Source organism: Balaenoptera borealis (genome assembly GCF_965194805.1).
Source record: "Balaenoptera borealis genome assembly, chromosome: 7".
NCBI classification, from domain to species: Eukaryota; Metazoa; Chordata; class Mammalia; order Artiodactyla; family Balaenopteridae; genus Balaenoptera; species Balaenoptera borealis.
In genome coordinates this window covers 110,835,139-110,861,662 of record NC_138864.1, presented here as the reverse complement: position 1 = coordinate 110,861,662, position 26,524 = coordinate 110,835,139, and the positions used below count along the sequence as shown (strand labels likewise).

The following is a 26,524-nucleotide window of genomic DNA, read 5'->3' as shown; positions in this document are numbered from 1 at the left end:
TATGCACAAAGAGAGTAAGAAGTTACGCTTGAACTAAGCGGATTTTTAAAATTGCTTCTTTCTAAAAAATCAAGTTAAATGTCCTCAAGTTTCTGTGCTTAATATCCATGGTCAGTATGCCACTGACTATCAGCAATAGCTTGAGTTAAAACAGCACTGGCATAAGAATAATAGTAATAACCTCAACAGGAGCTAACATTTATTAAATGCTTACTATGTACGGGGCTCTGTCTAAACTAACTTTATATATATATTATATATATAATGTTTCATAAAAAAATATATAATATTTTAATATATATAAAATCTCACTATCTTTGATTGCCTTCTTTTTCCAACATCTTTATTCAATGTCATTCTACTTCCTATTGGAACATCTTTAAACCTTTACAAACACTAAGAGTCCACAGCTGGTAAGGGGGCTGCATTCATCTAGAAAGCAAGTGAACCATTATAGTAACACATATGGAATTGGCTAAGCATACACTTTCTGCTCATGCCTAAGAATAATTCAGGATACTGGTCTGGATCTTCAGGGATGTTGATGGTCCGCACCCCTGCAGCCTTCCCAGCTCTGCCCTGGCTGGGTAGCTCATGGGTAGAGAATCATACGATGAGGTCAAGACTGTGTGGCTCAATCTGCTTTCTGACACCACTCAGTATCACACACCATATCCTTAATCCCAGCTACGTGTTTTGAAAATAATGTGTCTTTGATCAGGAGGGGACCTGATGTAAGAGAGAATGGCTTAATATAAACTCAGCCCTATTATTGGGATTGTGGGTGTGGGGAGATTAAAACCTCCACCGCCACAAAACAAAACAAATCTCAAACTGGTAATGGACGGCAGTCCCGTCTTCATCGGCACTGCTACCTGCAGTATTGTCCATCTAGGTCGGAAGGGCTGTGGACGGGGTGGTGGTGGAGTTGTGAAGGGACAGCGGGGGCGGCAGCTTTTTTATGTGCGACTATCAGGGCAAGGAAAGGAGAGCCAGCGCCTGCAAGAATTGTATTATCAGCTTACTGCCGACATTTTAACCTCCAGAATGTAAAAGTTAATTAGAACCCACAAAAAAAGCATCCAGGGATTTTAGCAGCTGTGGAAGGCGGCACATTTGGGGATCTGATCTGCCTGGGTAAGCTGCATTTCCCCGGCAGTCATCAGGGAGCCTGAACAGCAAAAACAAATAAAACAAAACCTGGCAGATGTAAAGACGATCAGGCTCTGCTGCAAACCTGCTACATTAGATCTCTTCTCAAGGGGGACGGACAGGAGGGCAGATGCAGCACGGGGAACAGGAACCTGTACTTTTAAGAAACTCTGTAGGGAGTCCTACTCTGTCGTGTTTGGAAAACACCCCTATAGCCACGTCAGTGATGATACCTCGGGTTGAAAAAGATTGAACTTCCGCACATGACTTGAGCGGCCATGTCTCTAAAATAGGTAACAGAAACTGAGTGCGTAGCTTGTAAAAGAGTGTTGTTTTCAACCAGAAAGGGGCTGAGAGCCTTCTTACGCTTCTTGGCAGGTGTTGATGAGGCCCAGGCATGCACTGGGGAAAGATGACGTGTGAGAAGAGCAATCAGAGGGCAATATAAGATTCCTTGGAGTCCCATAAAGGACCATGGAGTAGCCTCCCCGTTTAGGCTCAATGTAACCCTGAGGTAGCTATTATCCCTATGCTCATTCTACAGATGAGGAAACTCAAGGCCAGAAAAGTCCACTGATTTTCACAGTCACCCAGATAATCAGGCAGGAGGCAGTGCTATACAGGGAAAGGAGCAAGACTCTAGAAGTCAGGAGAAGGAAGTTTCCACGCAGGCTTGCCATGAAATTGCTTTAGCGCTCTGGGCCTCAAATGTCCTTATTTGTAAAGTAAAGGCATTAGATTAGATCATTTCTAAGGTCCTTTAAAATTTTAACCATCTATGATTTTAAGCTGTCCCAAGCAGGGTTTCTGCCCCATGGCTTAGTTTCTTTTACATTATATTTGACTGCCATGTTTATAATGATGTTCAGCAAAAGGGGGCATTGAAAGTCTAGGTTAGGTTCTACCGCAGGAGTTATCCAAATTTAAGGTTTATATATGAGAATAAATCATTTTAATTAATGCACAGCAAGTTCTTTAGTAAAGATGGAAGACAGGGGGTTGGGGGGAGCTAGAGGTTTGAACTCAACAGTGAGAAAAATTCTTTGTGTTCTAACACATAAGCTACAATGATAAGTGGCATGTTCCACGAGACCAGGTGTGTTAGAGGCTGCTATGTGAGATGTTCCTAAATATAACCAGGGCTGCAGTAACAACTCTGTCTGCAAAATGCATGCCCGGCCTAGCCTGGGATGCAGAGCACATACTAAGTAGGAAACATAAATGTGCAGAACGGCTGTATAATTGTTGAACTCGTGCCTCATATATTCATAGTTAATTTTGGCAACCGATTTCAGTTATGGGAAGGGGGAAGATGGGGAGGGGGTGACTTCTCCTGTCCTTCAACTTCCCAGAAATGTATTAGAAATGACAGCCTATGATTGCTGCAGACAGTATCTAATTAACTGTCATTATAAAACACATGTCAGAGCCTGGGGCCTATGAGGGATCTGATGTCTAATTTCTCTCTAGAATAATAAGAGTCTCCTTTGAAACAAGCTGGTGAATGAATTTTGTTGTCTTATTAATCAACCGATTTCAATCTGACCCCCTATTTCCCTCCCATACCTTATTCTTTCCTGCCGCATCCCCCTCCCCTAACTACTTTGGAACTCATATTTTAGACAAGTGATGGATTTAAAACAACTTCTGTCCCCTTCTGCCTAAGCAATCTCAATAAAGATCCACTGCAGAAATATGATATGGAAATGGAAGCTGTTTGTAAAAACTATTAACTCAATAATGAAACAATTATTCCTGAACAACCATAAAAATTACTTACAAGCCTTATTTTCTCTCATTTTGCCATACCGCAGATTGTGATTCTATTTTCATTCCTATTAATTAGAACAAAGAACTTAATCCTTTTCTCCTTCTATTATGCAAAAACAAGCATGGTTATTAGGGAGCTATCTAGTTACCAATTAATTTTATTTAGGAATGAGTTGCAGAGACGGAATCATTACTGATGTCCTCTAACTAGGGGGGTTAAGACGAAATGCGGCCTGAATCAACACAGAAAGTAAATAATTTCCCTCAGTTCAATATTCCATTCACAAGATTACTCATCTGCTTCCCCAAATGGATCCATGACATTCTGCAACTAAGCAAGGAACATTAACAGATGAGGTCGAATGAAACAAGAAAAAAGACTGTCATTTGACAGAAGTTGTGTGAGATCCTGCATATAACACATCCATGGTAACTCCCACTCACCCCCTACAAAACTGGTACAATGCACATCCACAACCATGGAGAATGTGCTGGGAGAGGAGGCCACATTCTGTACCTGCTTAATATGTGTTACTGATAATGATCAAAGCAGGGTTTTCCAAACTGTATCATAACCAGCATGGAATGGATTGATATCTGAGGGAATAGGACAGAATAAAACAGAAAATATCAGAGTGTATTATATGTGGTCATATTATCATTATATATATGTATGTACATAAGAATGTATGTATGTATGCCTGTATACTGTTGGTTATGGCCAAAATTTTTGAAAATCCTTGGACCAAGGCTAAGAAATTGGTCAACAAATATTCATTAAATACACAGATGACCTCAAAGTAAATTCAAGTGGCCTAATGCTTGTCAGCTACTTAATTTAACTTCAAACTCTACTCATTAGACATATCTGCTCCCATCTTTCTTCAGTGTGGGAATGATCCTAGTGTCAAAGGTCTAAAGATAAACCCATAACTTCTTAAAGTCAGTTCCAACTTCTACTGAAGAATTAGCCGAGATCTAGGACACTGGTAAATGTTGAAAAGCTCCATTATGTGAATTACTGAAATGTAAAATAAGCCATAATATTTTATCTAGGTGATCATAGCAGATAATTATGTTCTATTTTTAAAATGCTATGCTCTTCACTACACAGTCAGAAGCAGTCACTTAATTGTGACAGAGAGCCAATAAAATCCACTAATCTACCTATACAGCAGATATTTACATCTGCCCATCAGAGTACTGATAAGTAATTATCGTACTGAAATGCAAATCTGAATTTTCCTACATTAGCTCTGCTGCAATACCTTGTCCAGAGTCTTACGTGGCTCAGGCCTTAGAGGGGGAAACTGGCTCAGAGGTAAAATAAGGCTAATGGACTTTGTGAACTGGATTGCTGTATACAGAGTCCCCTCAGGACAAAATACTTCCTTTGTCCATACGTCTATCCATCTATCCAACTAGTATTTACTGAGTGATAACTACGGATCAGGCATAATGCTAGGTACTGAGGATATGTAGATAAAACTATGTTTTTGTTCTCCAACAACTTACTATCTAATAGGAGGATATCAACCTGTAAACAAATGAGTGCATGAAATATTAGAGATTCTGTGATGCAAATGTATACCGTGTATGGTGGAGAGGAAAGGAAGGAGCAATTAGTTCTCAGGAAGGGCTAATCAGAAGAGAGCTGACTTTAGGTAGGATGGTTGGAGAAGGAGCAGACATAAAACATTTGGTTATGAGTGAGACACAGAAGTAAAGCAGAGCAAAGCAAAAGAAGACCCTGCAGACCTAGGGTCAGATCTTGCAAGCTTCATTAAAGAGTTTGGACTCTACTCAGAAAGTGGGGATGGGTAGGTAAGGTAACAAAGTAACTGGCTGCGTGCTTTAGAAATATTGCTCTGGGGAGAAAGACTAGAGCCATGACCTAGATGGGTGGGATTGGGGGAGGGAGGTGGGAGGGAGGTCCAAGAGGGATGGGATATAGGTACGCATACAGCTGATTCACTTCACTATCACAGCAGAAACTAACACAGCATTGTAAAGCAATTATACTCCAATAATAATAATAAAAAAAAAGTCATTGACTATGAACCTCTCCATTCAGGGTTTAATCTCCTCAAAATTATGCAATCTATCTCCCTCCTAATACTCTGAGGTTATTTCCTGTCTAGAATTTATCACCAAAGTACCTTACCTAAGACCACCTTTTAAAAAGGAAAAAAGGTATTCCTCAAGATTTTCCCTCACTTTTATGTTGGGGTAAAAGAAACTTGATCTGAGAACGTTTATTTCATACATTCATTATACTTCTATATAACCAAAGCACTGTATAGGATATCCAGAAATAAGACACCTACTTTCTAGATAAAAGAAAATTTAGGTTTGGTGCATGGGTGATATTTCTCATCCTCAACGCCCAGCCTAAATGTCTTCTCCACCAAGGAGTGCACCCTAATCTCTTGGTAACCTTTTAGGTTGTCTGGAAGATTAAATAAAACGTCTAGTATAGGCTAGGTATATAGTTGGGCTCCGAAACTGTTGCTTCCTTGTCCTCCTCCCTTGACAAAGGGCTGGGACCATATCTTTATTTCCTAGAGTGCCTAGGAAGAAGCAATACATTAAATATATGCAACATATACTTGATGGCTGAATAGATAAATGAATGAATGATAAACAAATGAAAACAATACAATAACAATAAATCTCCAGTAGCAGAGTTCAACTGCATTAATAGACTCAAGGGAGAAAGACTTTCGGACATGGACATGTCCCTGGACCCCCTCATATCAAATCATGGGGATGACAGTCTCATGTCTTTATGGAAGGACAATCCCTACAGTTAGGGTTACGGCATGGGAAGAGTCAATCATGTGATGTAATTTTGTGGATTTCTTGGAAGTGATGAAACATGTTGCTGATTAGATGGAGAGTCACTGTGAAATATCACGTACAACTGCCTACTGAAGGTGATTTATGAGTTTCAGTCATTACCCACCCTTTCCGCACCAACCACACCACTGTGGTTCTAGAGGGTGCAAACAGCAGCTTCTCTACTTCTGGCTGAGACTTGGTTCTTTAGAGTCAGTTTCCCACAGGGGCCAGGCATGATGCTTTTATATGTAAAAGATGCTAATCTTTCAGAATTTTCATGAGTAATCAATCAATGTAAGATGTCTGGTTTTAACACATTGCTGGAGAAGATGCATTTAGGCTACCTTCTTTAGCAATACAGACATACTACAGGACAGAAGTTTCTATTAGGAGAAAACAAAGAAATTTTTAAGGAGAATTGCTTCCATAGTACCTTCTATACATAATGATAAACTGTTCCATAAAAGGCAAATTCAAAGCTCCTGATGAAAGACAAGCAACATTATTTTTGAGATGTGAAGCTACTGAACCCCTTTGTTCTTTTCAGTTTGGGAACTTATTCTTCAAGATCCTCCTCCCACCATCACACTTCCACGCCTCACCTAAAAATATGGACATTGCAATTGATATACTATTTTATCACCAAGTGGTGGAAGTTGTTTGGGTCATAGTTGCATACAATTCTTAAACATACATAAATCTATCACGAAGCTGCTTAAAAATAAAAGCTAAGTTCTAATTGGTACTTCACTTACAGATTATTCTTGGCTTCAACCCTAGTCCTAGATTAGAATCCCCACTGGTAATGCATCTGGAATTCATTTCTTCACATCAAATCCATGGGAAGGCTTGTCAGTGGCACCAAAACTTATTTCATTGCAGTTTAAAATAAAAATCTACTCAGTTATTCTCAAATTGCATTGGAAACACATTTAATGGCTATTCTTTAATTCATGCTGTTGGAGACAATGTCTAAGAGACTTAGCTGGTAGGATGCTCGCCTTTATTTACACAGGAAATGAGCAGTGAGCCACAGGTTACAGCTATGCTGAGAATAATTTAATTGCCTCTAACATGTTACTTCAATCAATTGTTGCCTTTCCAAAGTATCTTGAAAGATGAGAGAACCCTCTGTCTTGTCCACACAAGTTTTTTAGAGCAGTCTGCACTAGTGGTGGGCACTTCCTCGGCCACCTTAACAGCTGTCACAGAACGTGCTGGCCTGAAAGTGCCAAGTGATCTCTTGACAGTGCGCACGCTCTCTGATGATGTCTCCACAGCCGCTGACAGTATCACCTGACACCCCCGTCATGCAGGGAGAAGACACACTGCCCCTCTTCTATTCTTTGCTACTCCTCCCTTTTTCTTCTCCGCTAAATGCTCCTCTTTCATCTCTTCAGCTTCATTTCTTCCATCTAACCTTAAATATAGGTCACCTGCATTTTTTTCACTTTGTATGCCCACCCTCAATAATATCATTTACTGTAGTAGCTACAAGTCATCACTAACACCAACGACTAAATACAAAGTTTATGACCAGTACTTCAGACCCCAAATCTCAACTGCCTTCTGCATCTCCACGAGCATACTGTAGAGGAAAGTCAAATTCAAAATGGACATGATCACTAGGTCCACTAGCTCCTCTCTCCCAACCCAAACCCTTGCTCTTCCTACTGTATTCCACATCCTGGGTGATGGCATTCCCATTTACCCAGATGCTCAAATTAGAAAACCTGGAAGTCAGCTTTGAGGTGTTTTCTTGCATTTCTCAAATCCATCTCCCCTCTCTGTCCTTGCTTAATTACTGCCACTGTCTTGGTTCAAGTCCTCATCATTCTGGACCCTGTTTACTACTAAAGCATCCAAGCTGCAACAAGAGGGAATTCTCCAACACAGAAATCCGATAAGACGACTCCTCTGCTCAAGGCCTTCCCAGGCTCCCCAGGGCTCCGGCACAGCGAGAGCCAGTGCACGCTCCCTGTGGCACGCAAGGCCCTCCGTAACCTGGTGCCAGGTCGTCTCCCATATACACCCTTGTCAGATTCTTTAAGGATTGTATATCTTTGCCCTTGACTTCTGCTCTGCCAGGATTGCCTTCTACTTTTTGGTAAATTCTATTTTCAGTGCCTGAAGCCTCTCTTCCGTGAATCTTTAACTCTATCAAGTCAAGTGACCACTCCGTTCTCGGGGCCTCCACATCTCCATTTACTGTATGGGTCCACAATCCCCTCTGCTAAACCCTTATGACCAGATGTATTTCAGAAATGAGAAGTTCAAAATTTAGAAAAGTTATGCAGGGCATTTACTATCAATTATGTAACAACTCCAAAAGGCCACGTAGAGCCTCGTATCAATTCAGGTCAGGTATTAGTGCTAAATGAGCCTCATGCAAAAAACTTTTCATTTTTCAGAGCTTCTTGGAATTTGGAATTGGGAACTCTTGTACATTCTTCCAAATAGATGTGACCTTCTCAAAGTCAAGAGATATCTTTTTTATTTTTCAAACTCCAATGCCTGGTATAATGTTTGGCTTATTATTAGCAAAAACATCCTTGCTAAATAAATATCTTATTAAGCCTGCATTGGCTTCAGCTTGCTTTTAGTGTTTACAAACAAAAATATTAATAAGCTAGTAAGCAGTATCATAAAAGATCAAATTATGCTTTACATTAAGGACTGTCATGTGGAAAGTCTACTTTAGAAGATCTTAGAAGGATTAAAAAGAGGTAGTAGAGCCTAGTGTTTCAGAGCCTGGGTTCTGGAATCAAACAAGCCTGGGTGTGTATCCCAGCCCTGTCAACTGTAGAATAATAGGCAAGTTCCTTGACTTCTTGAAGTCTTAGTTTCCTAGATAAACGATATCACATAAGAGTCTATGTGACAGGACCACTGTAAAGATGAATGAGGTAACACATGCTAGGTGCTTTGTATAAGTTATGTGATTAAAAAAATAGTTAACTCATGATTATAATAACATTTATAAGATTTTTAATTGAAATAGCTACATGAGGGACCATGTATAGAAGGCTGTACATGTTGATTTTACCAAGCTCATTAAAACAGTGATCTACTCTTTCTAAACATATAATTTGGTTACTTTCTTGATGTCTCATCATCTTGGCACAGGTGGACATATTTAAAATATAGATGATGAGGCCAGCAAAACAAAGGCACTTGCTATAACTATACAGAAAATGATTCTGTTCTGGAAAAAAGGGTGGCAGATATAATCGGAGTGTAAGGCTCCCTGTGGTGATTGCTAATAGTCCTTCAAACGTGGAAGCTAATTCTGAACAAAAATTGGTTCCTTTGGATATTAAACATTCATGATAAAGGGAATAAGGGAAAAGTTCAAAACTGTCTCAGATTTGCTTTGCTATACTGGAAAGAGGACTGATAGATTGCATTTAGAGATTTCTTTCCTCATTAGAAAATAACCAGAAGTTTCTCTCAAGTAAGTCTTCTTTTTTTCTTAAATGTTAACAATTTCCCTTAATTGTTAATAAAAAGAATAATAAAAAGAAATCATTGGTCTTTCTATCTGCTACGTGGCTCAAGGCACCATGTGTGCATACAGATTTTAAAATTGGAATAAAAACCAGACACAACCCCAGGACAGGAAGATCTGATGGACCAAAAACGTGCCAGTTCAAAGTCTCTGAGAAAAAACGGTACATTAATCGGGAATGAAACTTTCCACTTGAGTAGCCTAACCACTGGGTAGGTGGTTGGCAAATTCAGCCGCTGTTAAATACCAAAATTTGGCTTTCTTGGCAATGAAAGCCAAATTCTCAGTGTTTACAATCAAACCAACTTATTTTTAAACAACTATGCACCAGGTCTCAGTTCGTCCCTTAATATGCATTCTCACACTTAATTCTCATGACGTTTTGTGGTAAACACTAAAAGTAGACGTGGAAAGTGATGTTCAGATAGGTTAATTAAGTAACTGGCCTGTTTGTGGATCACACAGCCTTGCATGTGGCCGGCTGGTCTCTGGAGTATCAGACAGCAAAGCCCTCGTGTTCTCCACTCGAAGAGAAAGCATATAGGGCCTCCTCCCCCATGTCTTCATCGGCCTAATTCCTCACTGATTCTGAAAGACTCAGTTTAAATGTCACAGCCTCCGATGTGACATCCTCTTTTCTATGTTCCCAAACCCGCTCTCTATATTTCTTGTATAGTACTTAACACAATATTCCAAAATTTTCCATTTACTGATCTGACTTCTTCATGAGACCTGGGCTCTCTGAGAACAGAGGCCTTACTTTTTTCCTCTTGTACACAGCGAAGTGTTTGGTATATGGTAGTCAATCAAAAAGTATTTGTTGAATTGAACAGCTATCATAAATTCAGCATCACATTTTAGGGAATTCCTCACAGTGTTACCATGTAGCTAATAGACACTACCTTCCCGTGAGCCAAATTTCACATGATAACTAAGACTCCCTCTCAAAAAAACACTGCAGTACTTCCATTTTTGCCAATTAAGGTTCATTATCTAGCCTTGGTGATGGTTTCAACTAGATGCTTTACATATGTCGTATCATTTGCCTTTCTCTCTAGCCCTATAAGGCAGAGACACCACTTACAGCCCCATTTCATAAATAAGAAGTCTGAGGCTCAGAAAACTGGCAATTTATCTGAAGAGGCGTGTTTTAAACCCATTTCTGTGTGGAGCCAAACCTAAAGCCCTTGAAATAGAAAAGAAAGTTTTTGATGTGAATTAGAATCAACACTAAGAGTATACTACAAAACTTTCAAGTTGGTATTTTAGAGAGGAAAACTAGTTTTAAACAAAATGAAGGAAAGGAACAGATAAGAATCGAGCCCTCTGAATAGGTGGGAGTGTACATGCAAATGAAAAGGGGACAATTACATAATTAAGAGTTCCCAGCTTATCACGAGATAAGTGGTGGAAATTTTTTTAAAAAACATCAAGTGTCTGACAAAGAGTGGGAGGAAGAGGAAACCTATAGAAGAATTGTGAAAATGAGAGGATGAAAAAAATGAAATGGAAAAAACTCAACTCCATTGGGAATCTTATTTTAACTCTAATGAAAGACTTGCAGGCTTGAGAAAGTCTATAAATATACTAAGTATCATGGGTGATCATAACCAAGCGATCTGGGCAATCTGTTATTAAACAAATGCTTCAGAGAATTTGTGTATTAGAAGGAGAAGTGCACTTGTTGGGTCTTTGCGAATCACAGTCAAGTATTAATTCTCCCCCTCTTTCTTCTAGAGGAGGTGATAAGAAGGTTCTGAAGGGCAGGGAAGGTTTTCCTTAAAGGGTGAAAATGTATTCTTCAGTAGATGAACCATACGTAGCATCGGATGGTGGTTTGGGAATGTTGACCATTATACTCTAAAACTGTATGATTTCCAATTACAATTTGATATTAAAACAGCTCTGTTAAATTTTAGCCAGTCCAAATTCCACTGAGGTAGATAAATACTTTCCAACTACCATTCTAATGAAACGTCACTACTATTGTTTTAGAAAGCATATTAAGTTGAAATTTAATTTAAATAGAGAGCGAGTTGCTTTCCTTTAAAGAATTATACTGTTCCCTGTGTTAAGCAAATAATAATTGACACGAGTACATACAGTTATAATTAGCAGGGAATTTAATTAAACAAATACGGCAACATAACCAGATGCATGACAAATAAGCCTTGCCAATGTATTCTTTCCCATTTCATAGTTCTTACATAGTAATTATAAAGCTATCTCTTTTTTTATAAGCACAGAAATTCTAAATATGAGCCTCCTAGAAGCCATATTCAAGTAAAAGAATACAAAGAAAAGAAATCTTACTGAAGGGGGAGCACTGGAGAATGCAAATGATTATTTCACTCAGAACTCCTGATAAAGGTTGAATTGGTTTTAATTCTTTAGCTCTGTCTGAACTTCACCAGACTTCATCCTTACTTCAGCCTTATGGGGTAGTATCCCTAACCTGGGCAGAGACAGAATTATTACCTATTTTTAAAAGCCTGATTTTACATAATCTCCTAGAGTAAGTTCTCTGTCCTTCAAAAAGAAAGCAAGTCACCCAGAAATCACATGCCAATGTGAGGCCCAAAACAGTCTCAAAAGAGAGAAGGGGAAATAAATTACAAAAGGGAGAGAAACTATGAATCACAGGTAAAGTCTATAAAGCATACATGCTTACTTAACACTGAAGAAAGAAAAATGATAGGTTAATCTGACATTTTCCTTACAGAAAAGATTATAATACAGAGGAAGATGATTAATGCAGAAAAGAGAAAATGCTATACAAAGATCTTAAAATACATTCCCTTTTTTATCTTATACTTACAAAACCACGATGCTTTCAGTGATTAAGAAACAAATGATTTGCCCATGGTAAAAGAGCACATCTAGAGAGACACACACAACTTCTAATTCCGTAGTCTATCCTTGTTAAAAGTATTCCATTAATCTTGGGTTTTCAAAATGAGAATAAGCCATTTTAAAATCCTATCTCTTCTGCATACAAAAAGATTCACCTATTCAGCTTCCAAAATTTTACCTAGCACAGGTTACATGTAAACCAGTAATAAATTCAATCAAGAGGCAGGTGCCTCATGACTATATCTGTTAGACATCTCTTCCATCTAAATACTAAGTCCTGAAATCAAGGAGAAAAAATAGTGATCCTAATTAGATATAACATCCAGTTAAAGTGTTAACTCTCCCAAAACAACAGGATAGGCTCATTTTACAGGGAAAAAAACCCCAGACAAAAAACCCCCAAAACTTATGTTCATAGTGTAACATAAAGACAGCAGCCAATAGCCTAACAAGTCCCACCTACCTTGATGTAAGACTTCATAGGTTATAAAGTTTTCACACATTTTACCTTATCTGATGGTCATAACAACTGCAATTACCTAGTGATTAGTATCTGTTTTTAATAATGCAGCATCTGAGATTGGAGAGGTTAAATGTTCTGCTCAAGATCACCTACCTAACAAATGGCATACCCGGGATTCGAAACCAGATCTTTGGGTTTTGAATTTATTGTCTTTCCCACCACTTTGCAGATGTCACACAAAGAAGAAAGGCCTGTATACATGTATAATAAATCCCAACAATCCAGATTAGCAAAAGCTTGATCAATATCAAGCTACTCCCGGCTGGGTGGGAAGAGCAGTGAACTTCTCTTTATCTTTCAGGCAATCTGGGGTCTGCCCGAGCTCTGTCACCCCTACTAGCCGTGGGACGTTCACAGAGTTAACAGCCAATCTATCCATCAGTTCACTCTTTTGTAAAAAGAGAAGAGCTCTGAAGTCTATTTCCAGTTCTACCTTCTAGGAAGACATTGGCAATTGGCTAATACTAGAGTCAACCTCTTTTCCTTTTAACTCTGGCAATAGCACATTTTATCAAGGGAGACTCATAGCAAATCTTTCAAAGTAGGCTCTTAAGCACCCTTAAACTCTCACATACGCTAGAAAATACAAGGCTTTTTATGAGTTTCATGAGTCTGTTTCAGATACTTTAGAAGAAACAGCGTTATCCAAGCTAATTAAATCATTTCATCATGTGGATCTAAGCAACTGTTGGGATTTTTCCAAAAATGCTCCTTAGGGTATCTTCTGCTTACATTTTGTTCAAAATTTCAGAGGTAAATATCAACAGAAAATGCTAATCTGGGGCTTCCCTGGTGGCGCAGTGGTTAAGAATTTGCCTGCCAATGCAGGGGACACGGGTTAGAGCCCTGGTCCGGGAAGATCCCACATGCCGCGGAGCAACTGATCCCATGTGCCACAACTACTGAGCCTGCGCTCTAGAGCCCGCAAGCCACAACTACTGAGCCCGTGAGCCACAGCTACTGAAGCCCGCGCGCCTAGAGCCCATGCTCCGCAATAAGAGAAGCCACCGCAATGAGAAGCCCACGCACCGCAACGAAGAGTAGCCCCCGCTCAATGCAACTAGAGAAAGCCAGAGTGCAGCAATGAAGACCCAACGCACCCAAAAATAAATAAGTAAATAAAAATAAATCTGTTAAAAAAAATGCTTATCTTCCTTTAAGACTTCTTAATTAGAGAAGGTTGAAGCCCTAGTAGATTTATCATTAATACTAAATTCTTAAATTATCAGTTTGTTTCCTCTCTCCCTGACTGCGGATAGGCTGATGCATGCAAATTTTGGTGCAGGGTTGTGAATTTGCTGTCTCGTTTTTTGCCATCAAGTTGTATTGGGTACAACAACAAGCTGGGTATTCCGGGTCAAATAATGGTAATGGAAAATCCAAAAGATGATACGGCACTCTTTATTCTGTTAGCATTTTGTTGTATCAGATATTTCTCAGAGTAAAGAGACCATTTCCTAGGCCTTGGAAACATTTTTGTCACACACAACGTTCTGTCATCTAGGAAAAAAGACTTCCCTTAAATCAGCCTTATAAAACATTAGACACATCGTGTGACATTCAAACTTTTTAAGGAAAGACAGTTTTGTGTCAACTGGAGATGAGAGAGGAATGAAAGCCAGGAGATCCAGGTCCTGCCTTTGCTACCAATGTCTTTCCTAAATGAGGCCTAGAGTAGTGCAAGGTCAAACCAGCTGGGCAGAAGGGACGTCCCTGGAGGCGGAAAGAAGAACCGCAGGTGTGGGGTGATATCAGCAAGAGAGGTACCAGCAGCAGAGACTTGTCCTGGGAGACACTGGATTCTAAGATTCAAAGGGGACAGGTTGCCAGTGATTGTATAGCCCTCTCTCCCCTCTTCTCCCCCTTCTCTAAGAACTGACATTCTACTAAAAGAAAATATTGAGATGGTATATATCTTTCCATAGCCCATCACTAAAACAATATTTTGAAAGAGTTTGTGTTAGAGTATTACACATACTCAAATGTAGTTACTGTACAAAGATACTACAAAACTAACAAGAACAGGGCCTTCTCAGTGCCTCCACTGTACACATCTGCTTTGACTCAATACCGTGTGCTGCGTCCACAGGCTCGTGGAAGAGCCTCACTGCACAGAACTGAGCATTACAGTCGGACGTGTAGAAACAGAGGTTACCTCCCAGTGATCTTTCCTGTAAGGGATTTGACTTGTCCTGACATTTTCATCTTTGCTCAGACTGGTGCTGACTTGGACAGGCAATGATTCATGCTAACCTGTACCCTGCTTCTTCTCATTTTGATTTCTGTGTCATATTCCTCATGAAAAGAAAGAGGATACTTCGAGACTGAACTGGAAAGCAGAAGAAGGCTACCACGACTGTCCCACTTTACCTTCCTTCTACTGTGCTCCTTCCTCCCTTCCCCTGCCCCCACCCCACCCCCAAAGTTCAAGGGCTGATGCGCCCTTTCTCTTCGCTCCTCTGCCTCATCCTCATCAGAACTCCAACTCAGCAAGGCCCTTCTTTTGCTTGCTGTCACGGTGAAAAGGGGTCAATGACTCAGTGATTCCAGGCTGTAAGTATCTGATGACAACTTTATGTGTAGCATTAAACAGTGCTGGTAAAGACAGAGGTAAGTGGCTCTGGAGTCATTCTACCTGACTAGTTGTGTGTGTGACCATAAAATGTTATGTAATCCTGTTAAGCCTATATTTCTTCACCTGTAAAATGAGGAAGCTCATAGAATTGCTGTATTTAAATGAGATAATGCATGTAGAACCACTGTGGATCTGTATGTGGGACACAGTAAATACCCAGGGAAGCTTAGATACTACGTTATTACATCATTAATGTTATCATCATCATCTCATCATCATTTATTAGCCTCTCCCAGAGAGCCAATAGAATTTTAAAAGAAGATTGCTTAGAGAAATAATATCTTAATCCAATATTCTATGAAAAAAAAGTTCTGTGGTCACATACATTTGGGAAGTGCCGGTGTAACAAAACTAAATGGATTTTTTTTCTTACTATGGGACTTTTTAGAATCTTTACTGTTCTAAGAAGTAATGAACTACCTAGAATGGGATTAATAACAGTATTTTCCAATCTTATTCTTATTGGCTTATGGAACTCTTTACTTGCCCAGAACATCTTTCAACATCTTGCAAAACAAGATAATTCTCCAGAACACAATTTAGGGAAAAGTGCCCTAACCTAGAAGATTTTAACGGAATAATTTCAGGCACGTTATGAGCTGGAGGGAGGGATTTATGTCATGAGGAGCAATCCCTGAATCCCACAAAATTTCATCATGTTTAAAACTGCCCACCCTATGAGTATGCTACTGGCTCTTTTCCTTGTTTTTCCTCACCCTCCAGAAATACCTCCAAACTTCAACATTTATTCCTTAAGTACTTGAAACTGCCAACGCACTTTAAGTCTTGATTTTCCCTAATGAACAACATGATCTTTCTGCTCTATAATCTGAAGGTTGAAAAGGCACAATGTATCCCAGAAAAAAAAATACTATATATAGTAGTTAGATTATCAAATTTCAAAGATTAATAAAGAATCCTTTGGGTATCTGGGAAGAAAAATTAATGCTACATTATACACACACACACACAAACACACACCGCACTTTTCAGTGTATAACTATATAACATTGTATACCATTAGAACTTTATACCATGTTCTGTTTAATTTATTAAAAATGTATACACATGGGCTTCCCTGGTGGCGCAGTGGTTGAGAATCTGCCTGCCAATGCAGGGGACACGGGTTCGAGCCCTGGTGTGGGAAGATCCCACATGCCGCAGAGCAACTGGGCCCGTGAGCCACAACTACTGAGCCTGCGCGTCTGGAGCCTGTGCTCCGCAACAAGAGAGGCCGCGATAGTGAAAGGCCCGCGCACCGCGATGAAGAGTGGCCCCCGCTTGCCACAACTAGAGAAAGCCCTCGCACAGAAACGAAGACCCAACACAGCCAAAAAAAAAAAAAAAAAAATGCTGGGAGTTATCACCATCATTTAAAAAAAAAAGTATATACATACATAACATGGGCAAAAAGGAAAGAACATGTGTTCATCCCCAATGCTCCCACTGGCTTTGTAACATGTTTCACTACAGAAGCTCCCTCAGCCTAAGTGTGCCTGTTGGTTCACGTCTGCCTCTTCTGCAGAGTGGGACACACCCACAGGTACAGAATCCTGGCCTTTTCATCTTTGTAGCCCTAGCGCCCGACACAGGGCCTTCAATAAATATCCACTCCACTCAATGGATAAATTATGCATTGATTTAATCATTTTATACTAACTTCATGACGTTCTGCCTGGGTCAGAGTCATAAGTGGTACCATTAAAGATATTTCCTAAATAGCTCAGTAATTCAGAATTTGCCTGACTGAACAGAAAATAAAAGCAACCTGAAAAGCAATCTTTCCTGAACCTCTCTGCGTAAGAGAGCAGGCTCTGGAGCCAGAAAGCCCGACCTCTGACCCCTGCTTCATCACTTACCCTGCTGTGCCAGGCAAGTTATTTAAAATATTTAAGACTCAGTCTCCTCAAAATGAGAATAAAAATAGTACTGTAGTAACCGGAATTCTCCAGAGAGACAGAACCAATAGGATGTGATATAGATGGGACTGAGGACTTAGGAAGAGGCATTCAAAAGCAAATTGCTCTGAGGTCACTGAACAAATATTTAGCTAGACTCCAGATCCATGAATACCTGGTCTTTACCAGATCTGCAGTACTCCGAGAATGTTCATATAAACGACTTTTCCACACATTACACAAGACATCTCATTACAGGATTATTGTTCTTTTTTTAACATCACACAATGGAATTACGTGGCAAAAAAAAGCCTCCCTTAGAAGAATCCATCAAGTAGTTTTGACTCCAAAATCTCTCAGGGAAAGAGCTGTCTGTTGATAGTCTTCTTTCCCATCTCAACCTGGGCATTTCCAAAGCTGAAGCATCCTCATGACACTCCTTTAAACATCTGAATCACAGAGTGAACAGAGTCTACATCTTTAAAAACTGAGATGCTTCATATTTTTTACTAAAATTGCTTTCTTCCCCTATCTTCTTTAGCTCAGCAGAAAAATCCCAAGCAATTTAACTAGAGCCACAAAATGCAACTTATGTTCAATGGCTTACCTTCAACATTACATCACTTCCCCACTATAATCACATTTTAAAGTGAGGATCCACTAGCTTCACACAGAAGGAGATGATGTTGGAAGAAAGAGTGGCCTCATCTGTATTAAGGCTGGATGTTAGTATCCGCTTACGCTCTCGTTCCATACAGAAAACAAAATCTTGAACAACCAACTTCACAGATAGATTTTCTAATAATGTACAGTGAAGCTAGGGGATATATTTAGTCCATCAGCACACATTTTAAAAAAGCAGCCAGACAGTGGTGATCTTGCCCATTGTTCCCTCTCATTCTAGAAGCCTGAATTCAGTATTTCCATGTATAGCTCTAAGAGTCACCATTTTTTACTACAGTAACAGCGATTCTCCTAAATTAAACAATTAGATCACACCCAAATACTTTAAACTCATTTTGGTCAATGTTTTTATGTAACTTTACAATGTGTTTTATACATGCTTTTCAGAATTTCTTTCCATTTTCTGCTTTCTGGGTTACACAATACTAGAGAAAAATCAACCACATCATTTCTCCTACTTCTTGGATATGAAATACTTTCTGAATTCTATGTCATTTCCATATATTTTTTTTCTTTCCTTTGCTTAGAGCAAAAGATTCTTGGTTCCTAGATGATGAAACATTTTATGTGTTTGCGCATAGTGGCATTTTTTAATGGAGAGGATCCAAAGCTTTCACCATATTCTTAACGGAGTGTAAGACACAAAAAAACTAAAGAATTACCAGTGCTATAGAGGTTTATTACATTAAAAGAGTCGTAGAGTCACAGACTGGTTATCATGTAAAAGGACTTAGAGATAATCTCAGAGACAATCAAGATCAATACCTTCATTCTACAGGGGGGATAATGGAAGTTCAGAGGGGTTAAGTAAATTTCAAAGAAGTTTTTTAAAAAAACTTACATTATCAAAAAAAAAAAAAAAAAAAGAAAGCCTGCACTCTAGAGCCCACGAGCCACAACTACTGAGCCCACCACACCTAGAGCCCGTGCTCCGCAACAAGAGGAGCCACCGCAACGAGAAGCCCATGCACCGCAACGAAGAGTAGCCCCCCTGCTCGCCGCAACTAGAGAAAGCCCGCGCGCAGCAACAAAGACCCAACGCAACCAAAAATAAATAAATAATTTAAAAAAGAATTACAGTAGTTTGTAGTAGTAGTATCTTCATTTTAGTCTCCCTTTCCTCTGACCATTCCTTAAGTGGGATATATCCTAAGGTGTCACCCAGTAATTTTCTTAATTAACAAACTCCCTAGTCCATTCAACTACTGTCATGGCTTTAATTACCACACAAATACCACTAACTCCTTTACATGTTAAGTTACTGCAAGGTAACTAACTAATGCATCCTTCCAGATATTTCATCAGGACCAAATGCCACAAGTTCAAACCTAAACTTAACATCTTTCCCCAGAAACCTGCTCCTGCTCTCAAGGTCTCTATTTCAGAGAAAGGCACCGTCATATCCCCAGCTGCCCAAGGCAGAACTGGCATCCTGGCCTCCTCCCTCTCTTTCACCTCCAACAGCCTGTTCAAAATCTGTCAATTCTGCCGCCAAGATTTCCTCACTCTAGTCTTACTGAAACAATCTTATTTTAAGACCCCATCATTTCTCAACCAAACTATTATAATAAGCTGTTCTCACTGTCTTCAGCTTTGCCTGGTTCAAAATATCCTTGACGCCACTGACACATTACTGTGGGCATTGAAGATGTGAGGACTAAATGAGTTAGTACATGTGAAGAGCGTAGAGTCAAGCTGGTACACTGTAATAACTCATCTCCTCCTCACTTTCCTCCACGTTTTTAAGTTCAAATCTGATCCAATTATTCTTCTGATCTGAACTCCTTCAATACTCCCCAACTCACAAAGTCTAAAATTATTAGCCCCAAACACAAGAAACCCTCAGGTTCCAGCCTGGGCCCACCTCTTCAGCTGCACATTCACCGTGCCTCCACATACCCCCAGCTCTCCAGGTGCAGTGAGCAACTTGTAGTTTAGCCAGCGTGTGAGCATCTTTCCAACTTTATGCAATCCACATGTTAAATTCTCAGGCTAGAATGTGCTTCTTTCCTTGTTCACCTGCAGAAATCTCTGTCATCCTTTAAGATTCAACATAAATAGTTGCTATGGTCTGAATGCTTGTGTTTCCCCAACATTCGTATGTTGAAATGCCAGTTCCAAAGGTGATGGTATGAGCAGGTGGGGACTTTGGGAGGTGATTAGGTCAAAAACAGTACTAGTGCTCTTATAAAAGAAATCCCACAGAGCTCCCTGTCCCTTCCATCATGTGAGGACACAACAAGAAGTCTGCAACCTGGAAGAAAAGGCCTCACCCAAACACGCTGGCACCCTGATCTCAGACTTCCAGCCTTGAGAACTATAAGAAATAAAATTCTGTTGTTTATAAACTGCCCAGTGTGGTATTTTGTTACAGCAACCTAAATGAACGAAGACAGTGGTGTAATGGTCATAGAGCCTTTCTGGACCTTCTCAGACAGAGGTCATTTAATCCTTCCATTGCAGCTCTGCAGCATGAATGACATCTTGCTGTACCTATTACATATCTCATTTCTAGAGTTTTTGTTTGCTGTTTAGATGTAATCTAAGCTCACCCCTGAATGTTTGTTAATATAATCCTTTACTTAAAAACATCTTGTTAAGTATCTACCAAGTATCATATGCTTGGGTATGCTAGTGATACAGCAGTAAGTTCCAGGACTGCCTCAGTGAGATTGCCACTGCCACTGTAATCTGAAGACTACAGAACTGGTGGTTATTTTAGCTTCTTGGTGTTCATATTACCACTAGATGAAAGTCTCCTATATTCGTAAATTTAAGCTGAAAAGATACAGAACACACAAAGCAGATTCAGAACACACAAAGCACATTCTAAAGAGATTAAGTTCTTTGATCTTTGAAAGAGATGGTCAACACGGTAGAGAAAAACATCAAGAGTATTCTGCAGGATAGGGATAAGAAGACTGGTGTCAGAGAAGCAGAAGGGACCAAATCTCAGGGAAAAGAAGCAGGCTTCACCTATTTGGGGCAGCATTAGCAAAACATGGGGCCAGATGCAGGCAATTATGTGCAATAATGTCTGACAAAGCAAGTTGAGAGTTCAAAGGTTGAGACAAATTGGAAAACTGAGACTCTGGTGAAAGATATGCAAAATCTCGTAAGGCCAGCAAAGCATGGCCTATTTATAGCTCACCTTCCATGGAAACATCCATTAAGTTAACATTTATTTGCTGAGCAAAGCTGTTCATGACTTCTCTCAGTCTCTCTCCCCCATGAAAAACATTAAAAATACTTGGATGACTTCTGCTATAGACTGAATATTTGTGGCCTCCTAAAATTCATATGCTAAAACCTAATCCCCAATGCGATGGTATTTGGAGGTGGGGCTTTTGGGAGGTGATTAGGTCATAAGGGTAGAACCCTCATGAGTGGGATTAGTGCCCGTACAAAAGACCCCCCAGAAAGCTCCCTTACTCCTTCTGCCATGTGAGGATAGATGGTCATCTGTGAACTAGGAAGCAGGCTCTCACCAGACACTGAATCTGCCAGTGCCTTGATCTTGGAGTTCCCAGCCTCCAAAACTGTGAGAAATAAATTTCTGTTGTTTAAGCCACTCAGTCTACGGTACTTTGTGTAGCAGCCCGAACAAACTAAAATAGCTTCGCACTGTTTCTACCCTGTCATACTCCTATGGCATTCTGTACTCACTCTTTTTTTTTGGTTTTTAAACAGTGGTCATGCTTGTAACTACTTGTTTCATATCCACTTTTCCCACTAGATTGTAGGCATCCTAAGAGCACAGACCATGTCCATCTTGATGTCCCTAGCATTTGCATGGTGCTCACCACAAAGTGATTGCTCAATACCTATTCTGAACGAATGAATGAAAGAATGCACAAACCAAAGAATGTACAAATGAAATAACAAACAACACCCCAGAAAGACAGGTGCCACTGGTCCCATTCTATTATGAGAATATCATCACTCTGAAAAGTTAGATGATCTGACCAAACTCAGAGATAGTGAGCAGCAAAGCCAGCTGTAAACCCAGAACGATTCAGTTTCTACCACCCATGCCCCTTCCTCTTGATCACACAACTTTCCTTAGGTAGCAGTGCAATAAGAGAAAGCAAATGAATTAGCTAAATTCCTAAGCATTGTAGAGACATAAATGAGTCCCCTGGAAAAGGAACACTAACTGGAAGAAAAGATTTTAGATACTGGTCTTAAAGAAAATAAATCAGAAAATTCAGGAGATATAACAGAGTAGCCATTCCAAGTGAAATGAATAGTATATAAGAGAGCAGCGTCAGCTCTCTTGAAACAAGTTAAAATAGAAAATCAGATGTAAGTATTTTGCAGTTGTGTTTTAAGACAACATGTAAAAACCAGCATGACAAAAAGCTGTATATGAAACTGTGGTTTTGATGAAAATGAAGAACAACAAAGAACCAACAAACACTCAGACCAAGATTCTGTTACATATGGAGTTATTTGCTCACTTACATCATCTACCTAACTTTTGCTTTCCTGCTTTAATTCAGTCCCTGAAAACCAATTATACTTGAATGGAATGGAAACCAAGCAGTTTCTTAGAAGATCTAACACCCTCTCACATGCTGACAAATCAAATTTGGTTGGAGGCAAAGCAGCAGGGAAATTTCCAACTATTTTGGGCTGTGTGTTTTCTCAGGTCTTTCTCTTGCTAGTCCTTCTCACCCCGGATATCTGACTAATTGGAACTCTAGATTTCAAGCAGAAGTCTTGAGCTGTGATTTGGTACACCTGCTTAGAAATGTGACTAGAATCTCAAAGGATTCAATTGTAACATTTGGGAATGGTGAACACTAGTGCAATTACAAATAACTACCAGGGAAATGTTAATACATGTCACTTTGTTGCGAAAGAAGAAAGACAGGATACAACTTCATGGAAGCAATTAAAAGTGCCTTTGTGACCGTGAAATGCACTGGCCTTCCAAATATTTTTATGGTCTTCAACAGAAACAAGAGATTCAAAGGATTTGGTAAACCAGTTGAGGGGAGAAAGCACTTTCTGTGAGATGCTCCTTCTCCTCAAGGTTAATACACGTCTGGGTATGAAATACAAATGACTTCTCTCCAAGTGATCTGCCTCCTGCATTTTAGGAAATTTTACATTCTCCAATAACTGATTTCCTGAAGTCTTCTCATTGACGAAGTTCAAAACAAGTTTATAATCCCCTCACACATCCACTACCCATCTCTCAGGTCCTACACTGTCTTATTTTAAAACTGGACTCTCCACAAAATGAAGTACCAGAGGCACTTCTGCTTTACATATGAGATTCATTCCAGAAGAAACCAGTGGTCTGCCAATGATGCTCTGGGTCTCCATCCCGGGAAATGCATACAAAATCAAAATAGCCAAAGACTTCCTGAGAAACTGGAGTTCAGTGGACACATTAGAAAAAGTGTTTTAGGCCAATGATTCTTAAACATATTGGGGTCTAAATATGCTTGAAACATAAAACACATTTCCATCAACCACTAATAACAATGGCTCAAAATTAAGGACATAGAGAATCCAGAATCTTGGGGGAAACGAGACAATGGAGGCGGATGCAGGACAGAAATAGAAGCCCATGTAATTCGAATCTCCAGATAAATAAAATCTACCTTCTTTGCTGATGACTAGAAAATCACAACATTAGGCCTTCACTTTAGGAAGTAGCTTTCCTTCACTGCAGATAAATTTCCAGCAATCTCATTTCAGTCTCAGAGGTGTGTCTGTTTAGTATTCACGGCACTAAAATCCACTGGCAAAGAAAAAGCCAACCAACCTCTATGAAGGACAATGGGGGAAGGGAGAGAGTATATTAAACAAGTGGCTAGAACTCATCTTTTAGTGAATCTCAAGGTACTATAAAAGGAGACTCAATTTAGTATGAAAACAAATTGGTCACTGATTTGGTGTTAAAATACTAGTTCATACTGGATCCTGCTCAGTGCTTGAACTAGGGAATTTTAGACATAATATTAACCCTGTGAAGTCTCACCAGCTTAGAATTATGTATGACTGAACACTCAAAACAAGTTATAGTTTTAGAGTTCTTCAGTCTGATTATACATAAAGTTTTTTAATACAGGCCATCATCCATCAGGACCCAGAGACATGAGTAAAATTGTAAAGTAGGCCATCTGGGGAAATCTCTCCCCTTTCCATCACCTCTTTGGCCTGCACTGAAGTCTATAAGCTAGGGCAGGGAGTCCGGAAAAAGAACAAAAAACAAATTTAAATTTTGGAAGCATTCTCACCTTTCCCTAACTGATAAAGGTGGTTTACTGTGCTTAGATTGTTTGTGCAAACAACGTGGTTCATGCTGAACACCTGCTTTCTTTCTTGCAGTCTGGGATTTTGGGTGCTAGGCAAAGGGTGCCTACATGACCAGGTGGCTAGTCCCTGACCTTGGGCACTGAATCTCTCATACATGTTGCTGCATTTCTGTTGCTGTGAGAAGAAGGTGCCCTGAGTGATCTCATGGGGGACAGAGAGCATAAGGAAGCCAGTCCATGAATTCCTGAAGACCATTTGTGCCTTTTTCCCTTATCAGCCAGTTGTGTATCCCGACTACATCACTATAATAAATCTTAGCCATAGGTACGACTCTATGCCAACTTCCATGAGTCCTACTGAATCTTTAAACATAGGAGTGACCTTGGGGACTCCCAATGGAACGATGTAATGACTTCCCAATCCAGGATTTCATGTGATTCCTCTTGAGACAGGGATTCATTAATTGGTAGGTTTCACATTGCCTCTCCTGAAGCTTGTCATAGATTAGTTATAAAGTATACCAATGAAAAGAATCATTGTAAGTTTCTAGGATCTGAGGTCTTCCTTCAAAAGTGTACCATTTTTAACAAGTACCCTTCTGAAGAAAATATCCTCAGGCTCATTATCTAATCCAAAGTATTAATTCTGGGGTAGAAATCTAAGGCCAGGCAGAAAGATGTTACTTTAATAACTGATCAGTGCAAGAAGTATTTGGGGGGGAATTCCCTGGCGGTTCAGTGGTTAGGACTCTGCTCTTTCACTTCCTAGGGCACAGGTTCAATCCCTGGTAGGGGAACTAAGATCCTGCAAGCTGCATGGCATGGCCAAAAAAAAAAAAAAAAAAAAAAAAGGATTTGGGGGAAATACAGGCTTTGTAGTACTTCAGCTCATACTACACCAGCAGTTCCTAGATCTGTAAATAGGGTTGGTCTACCACAAAGGGAAGGTTTAAAGGACATACCCATAGGAAGAGAAAATCTACTGGTTTCCTAGCCTCTTTGTTTAGATTCTTCTTTTTCAGTATGAAAACAGGAAGCAAAAAGCTAACGAGCCATTCTAAGTCTGAAAGACTAAATTTTCAATCAGGATGTAGCTGTTGCAATTATGTGGTGATGGCTGATAGGCAAGAAAAATAATTAATATTCTCCCTCGTTGCTGGCTTTTCTTGCTGAATTATACAGATTTTAGACACTGCCTCAGAATAGGAACAATTATGTTGAGCTGGGGGGAAGGGGAGTAAAGAAGAGGCTAAGTTAGGCTGCTTGCTCTGTCTGATCCTGTGAAGGGTAAGACAGCTCAAATCATCTTTACTTTTGAACAGAGTAACACAATACATAAGGGTGTAGAAAGATACATCATCATTTTGCCAACATACATTTCAATGTATGTGAATTTCAAAACCAATTCACAAATTATTTCATTTGACCCTCAGAGCATACCAATATCCTGTGTGATTTTAAATAAATCATGTTACTACTAATCCTCTTAGAGTTATTACAAGTTAAACATGTCAAATTTATTTCATATAAGAAAAACAAAATAATAACAGCAATATAAATCACCACTACCACTGCCATTAAGAGCAACATAGGGACTTCCCTGGTGGGTCAGTGGTTAAGAATCCGCCTGCCAATGCAGGGGATACGGGTTCGAGCCCTGGTCTGGGTGGATCCCACATGCTGTGAAGCAACTAAGCCCGTGTGCCACAACTACTGAGCCTGCGCTCTAGAGCACGCGAGCCACAACTACTGAGCCCATGTGCCACAACTACTGAGCCCGCGTGCCACAACTACTGAAGTCCGCATGCCTAGAGCCAGTGCTCCGCAACAAGAGAAGCCACGGCAATGAGAAGCCCGTGCACCGCAACAAAGAGTAGCCCCCGCTCGCCACAACTAGAGAAAGCCCACGCATAGCAAAGAAGACCCAACGCAACCAAAAGTAAATAAATTAATTTTTTAAAAAAGAGCAACATAGCACTTAGCATTTATTCTTTCTACTAAGTATACAGCTGTCTTGATATTCTGGCCTAAGTTACTTTCAATAGTAACTGCTTCTAGGTGTGTTCACCGCAATGCACTCCAATATTATATAATAATTTTAAAAGAATAGGTCTTAATGTACAGCAATAATAGTAGTTTAGAAAACTGAATCAGTAGCCATTTGGAGTCAATCTAACTTAAGGGCTCAGAGGAGAGAAGTCTCAGATCTTCAGAGCAACAGAATGCTAGGGGAGAATTCACTACACGCATCTAATTTATATTACTTCTACCACAGATTTGGAGGTGCAGGTGCTTTTCTAAGTGCTTCTTGAAAAAACATTATCTTTTGTCTTGATATATGAGTCCTAACCCTTCCCAGATGTAGATGTACTGGGGTAATGTCTGTCT

The 26,524-nt window shown here is 39.8% G+C and overlaps 1 protein-coding gene and 1 long non-coding RNA gene across 2 annotated transcripts in view; both read right to left on the bottom strand.

Moving 5' to 3' along the window:
• Positions 1 to 26,524, bottom strand: part of EXOC4 (exocyst complex component 4) — an 816,004-nt gene that overhangs the window by 282,072 nt on the left and 507,408 nt on the right. The window lies entirely within an intron of this gene.
• Positions 7,987 to 22,904, bottom strand: LOC309632109. The gene is made up of 2 exons (XR_014246737.1): positions 16,685 to 22,904; positions 7,987 to 16,360 (listed from the first exon to the last, which is right to left on the bottom strand). It is a non-coding gene; the product is annotated as an uncharacterized lncRNA (long non-coding RNA).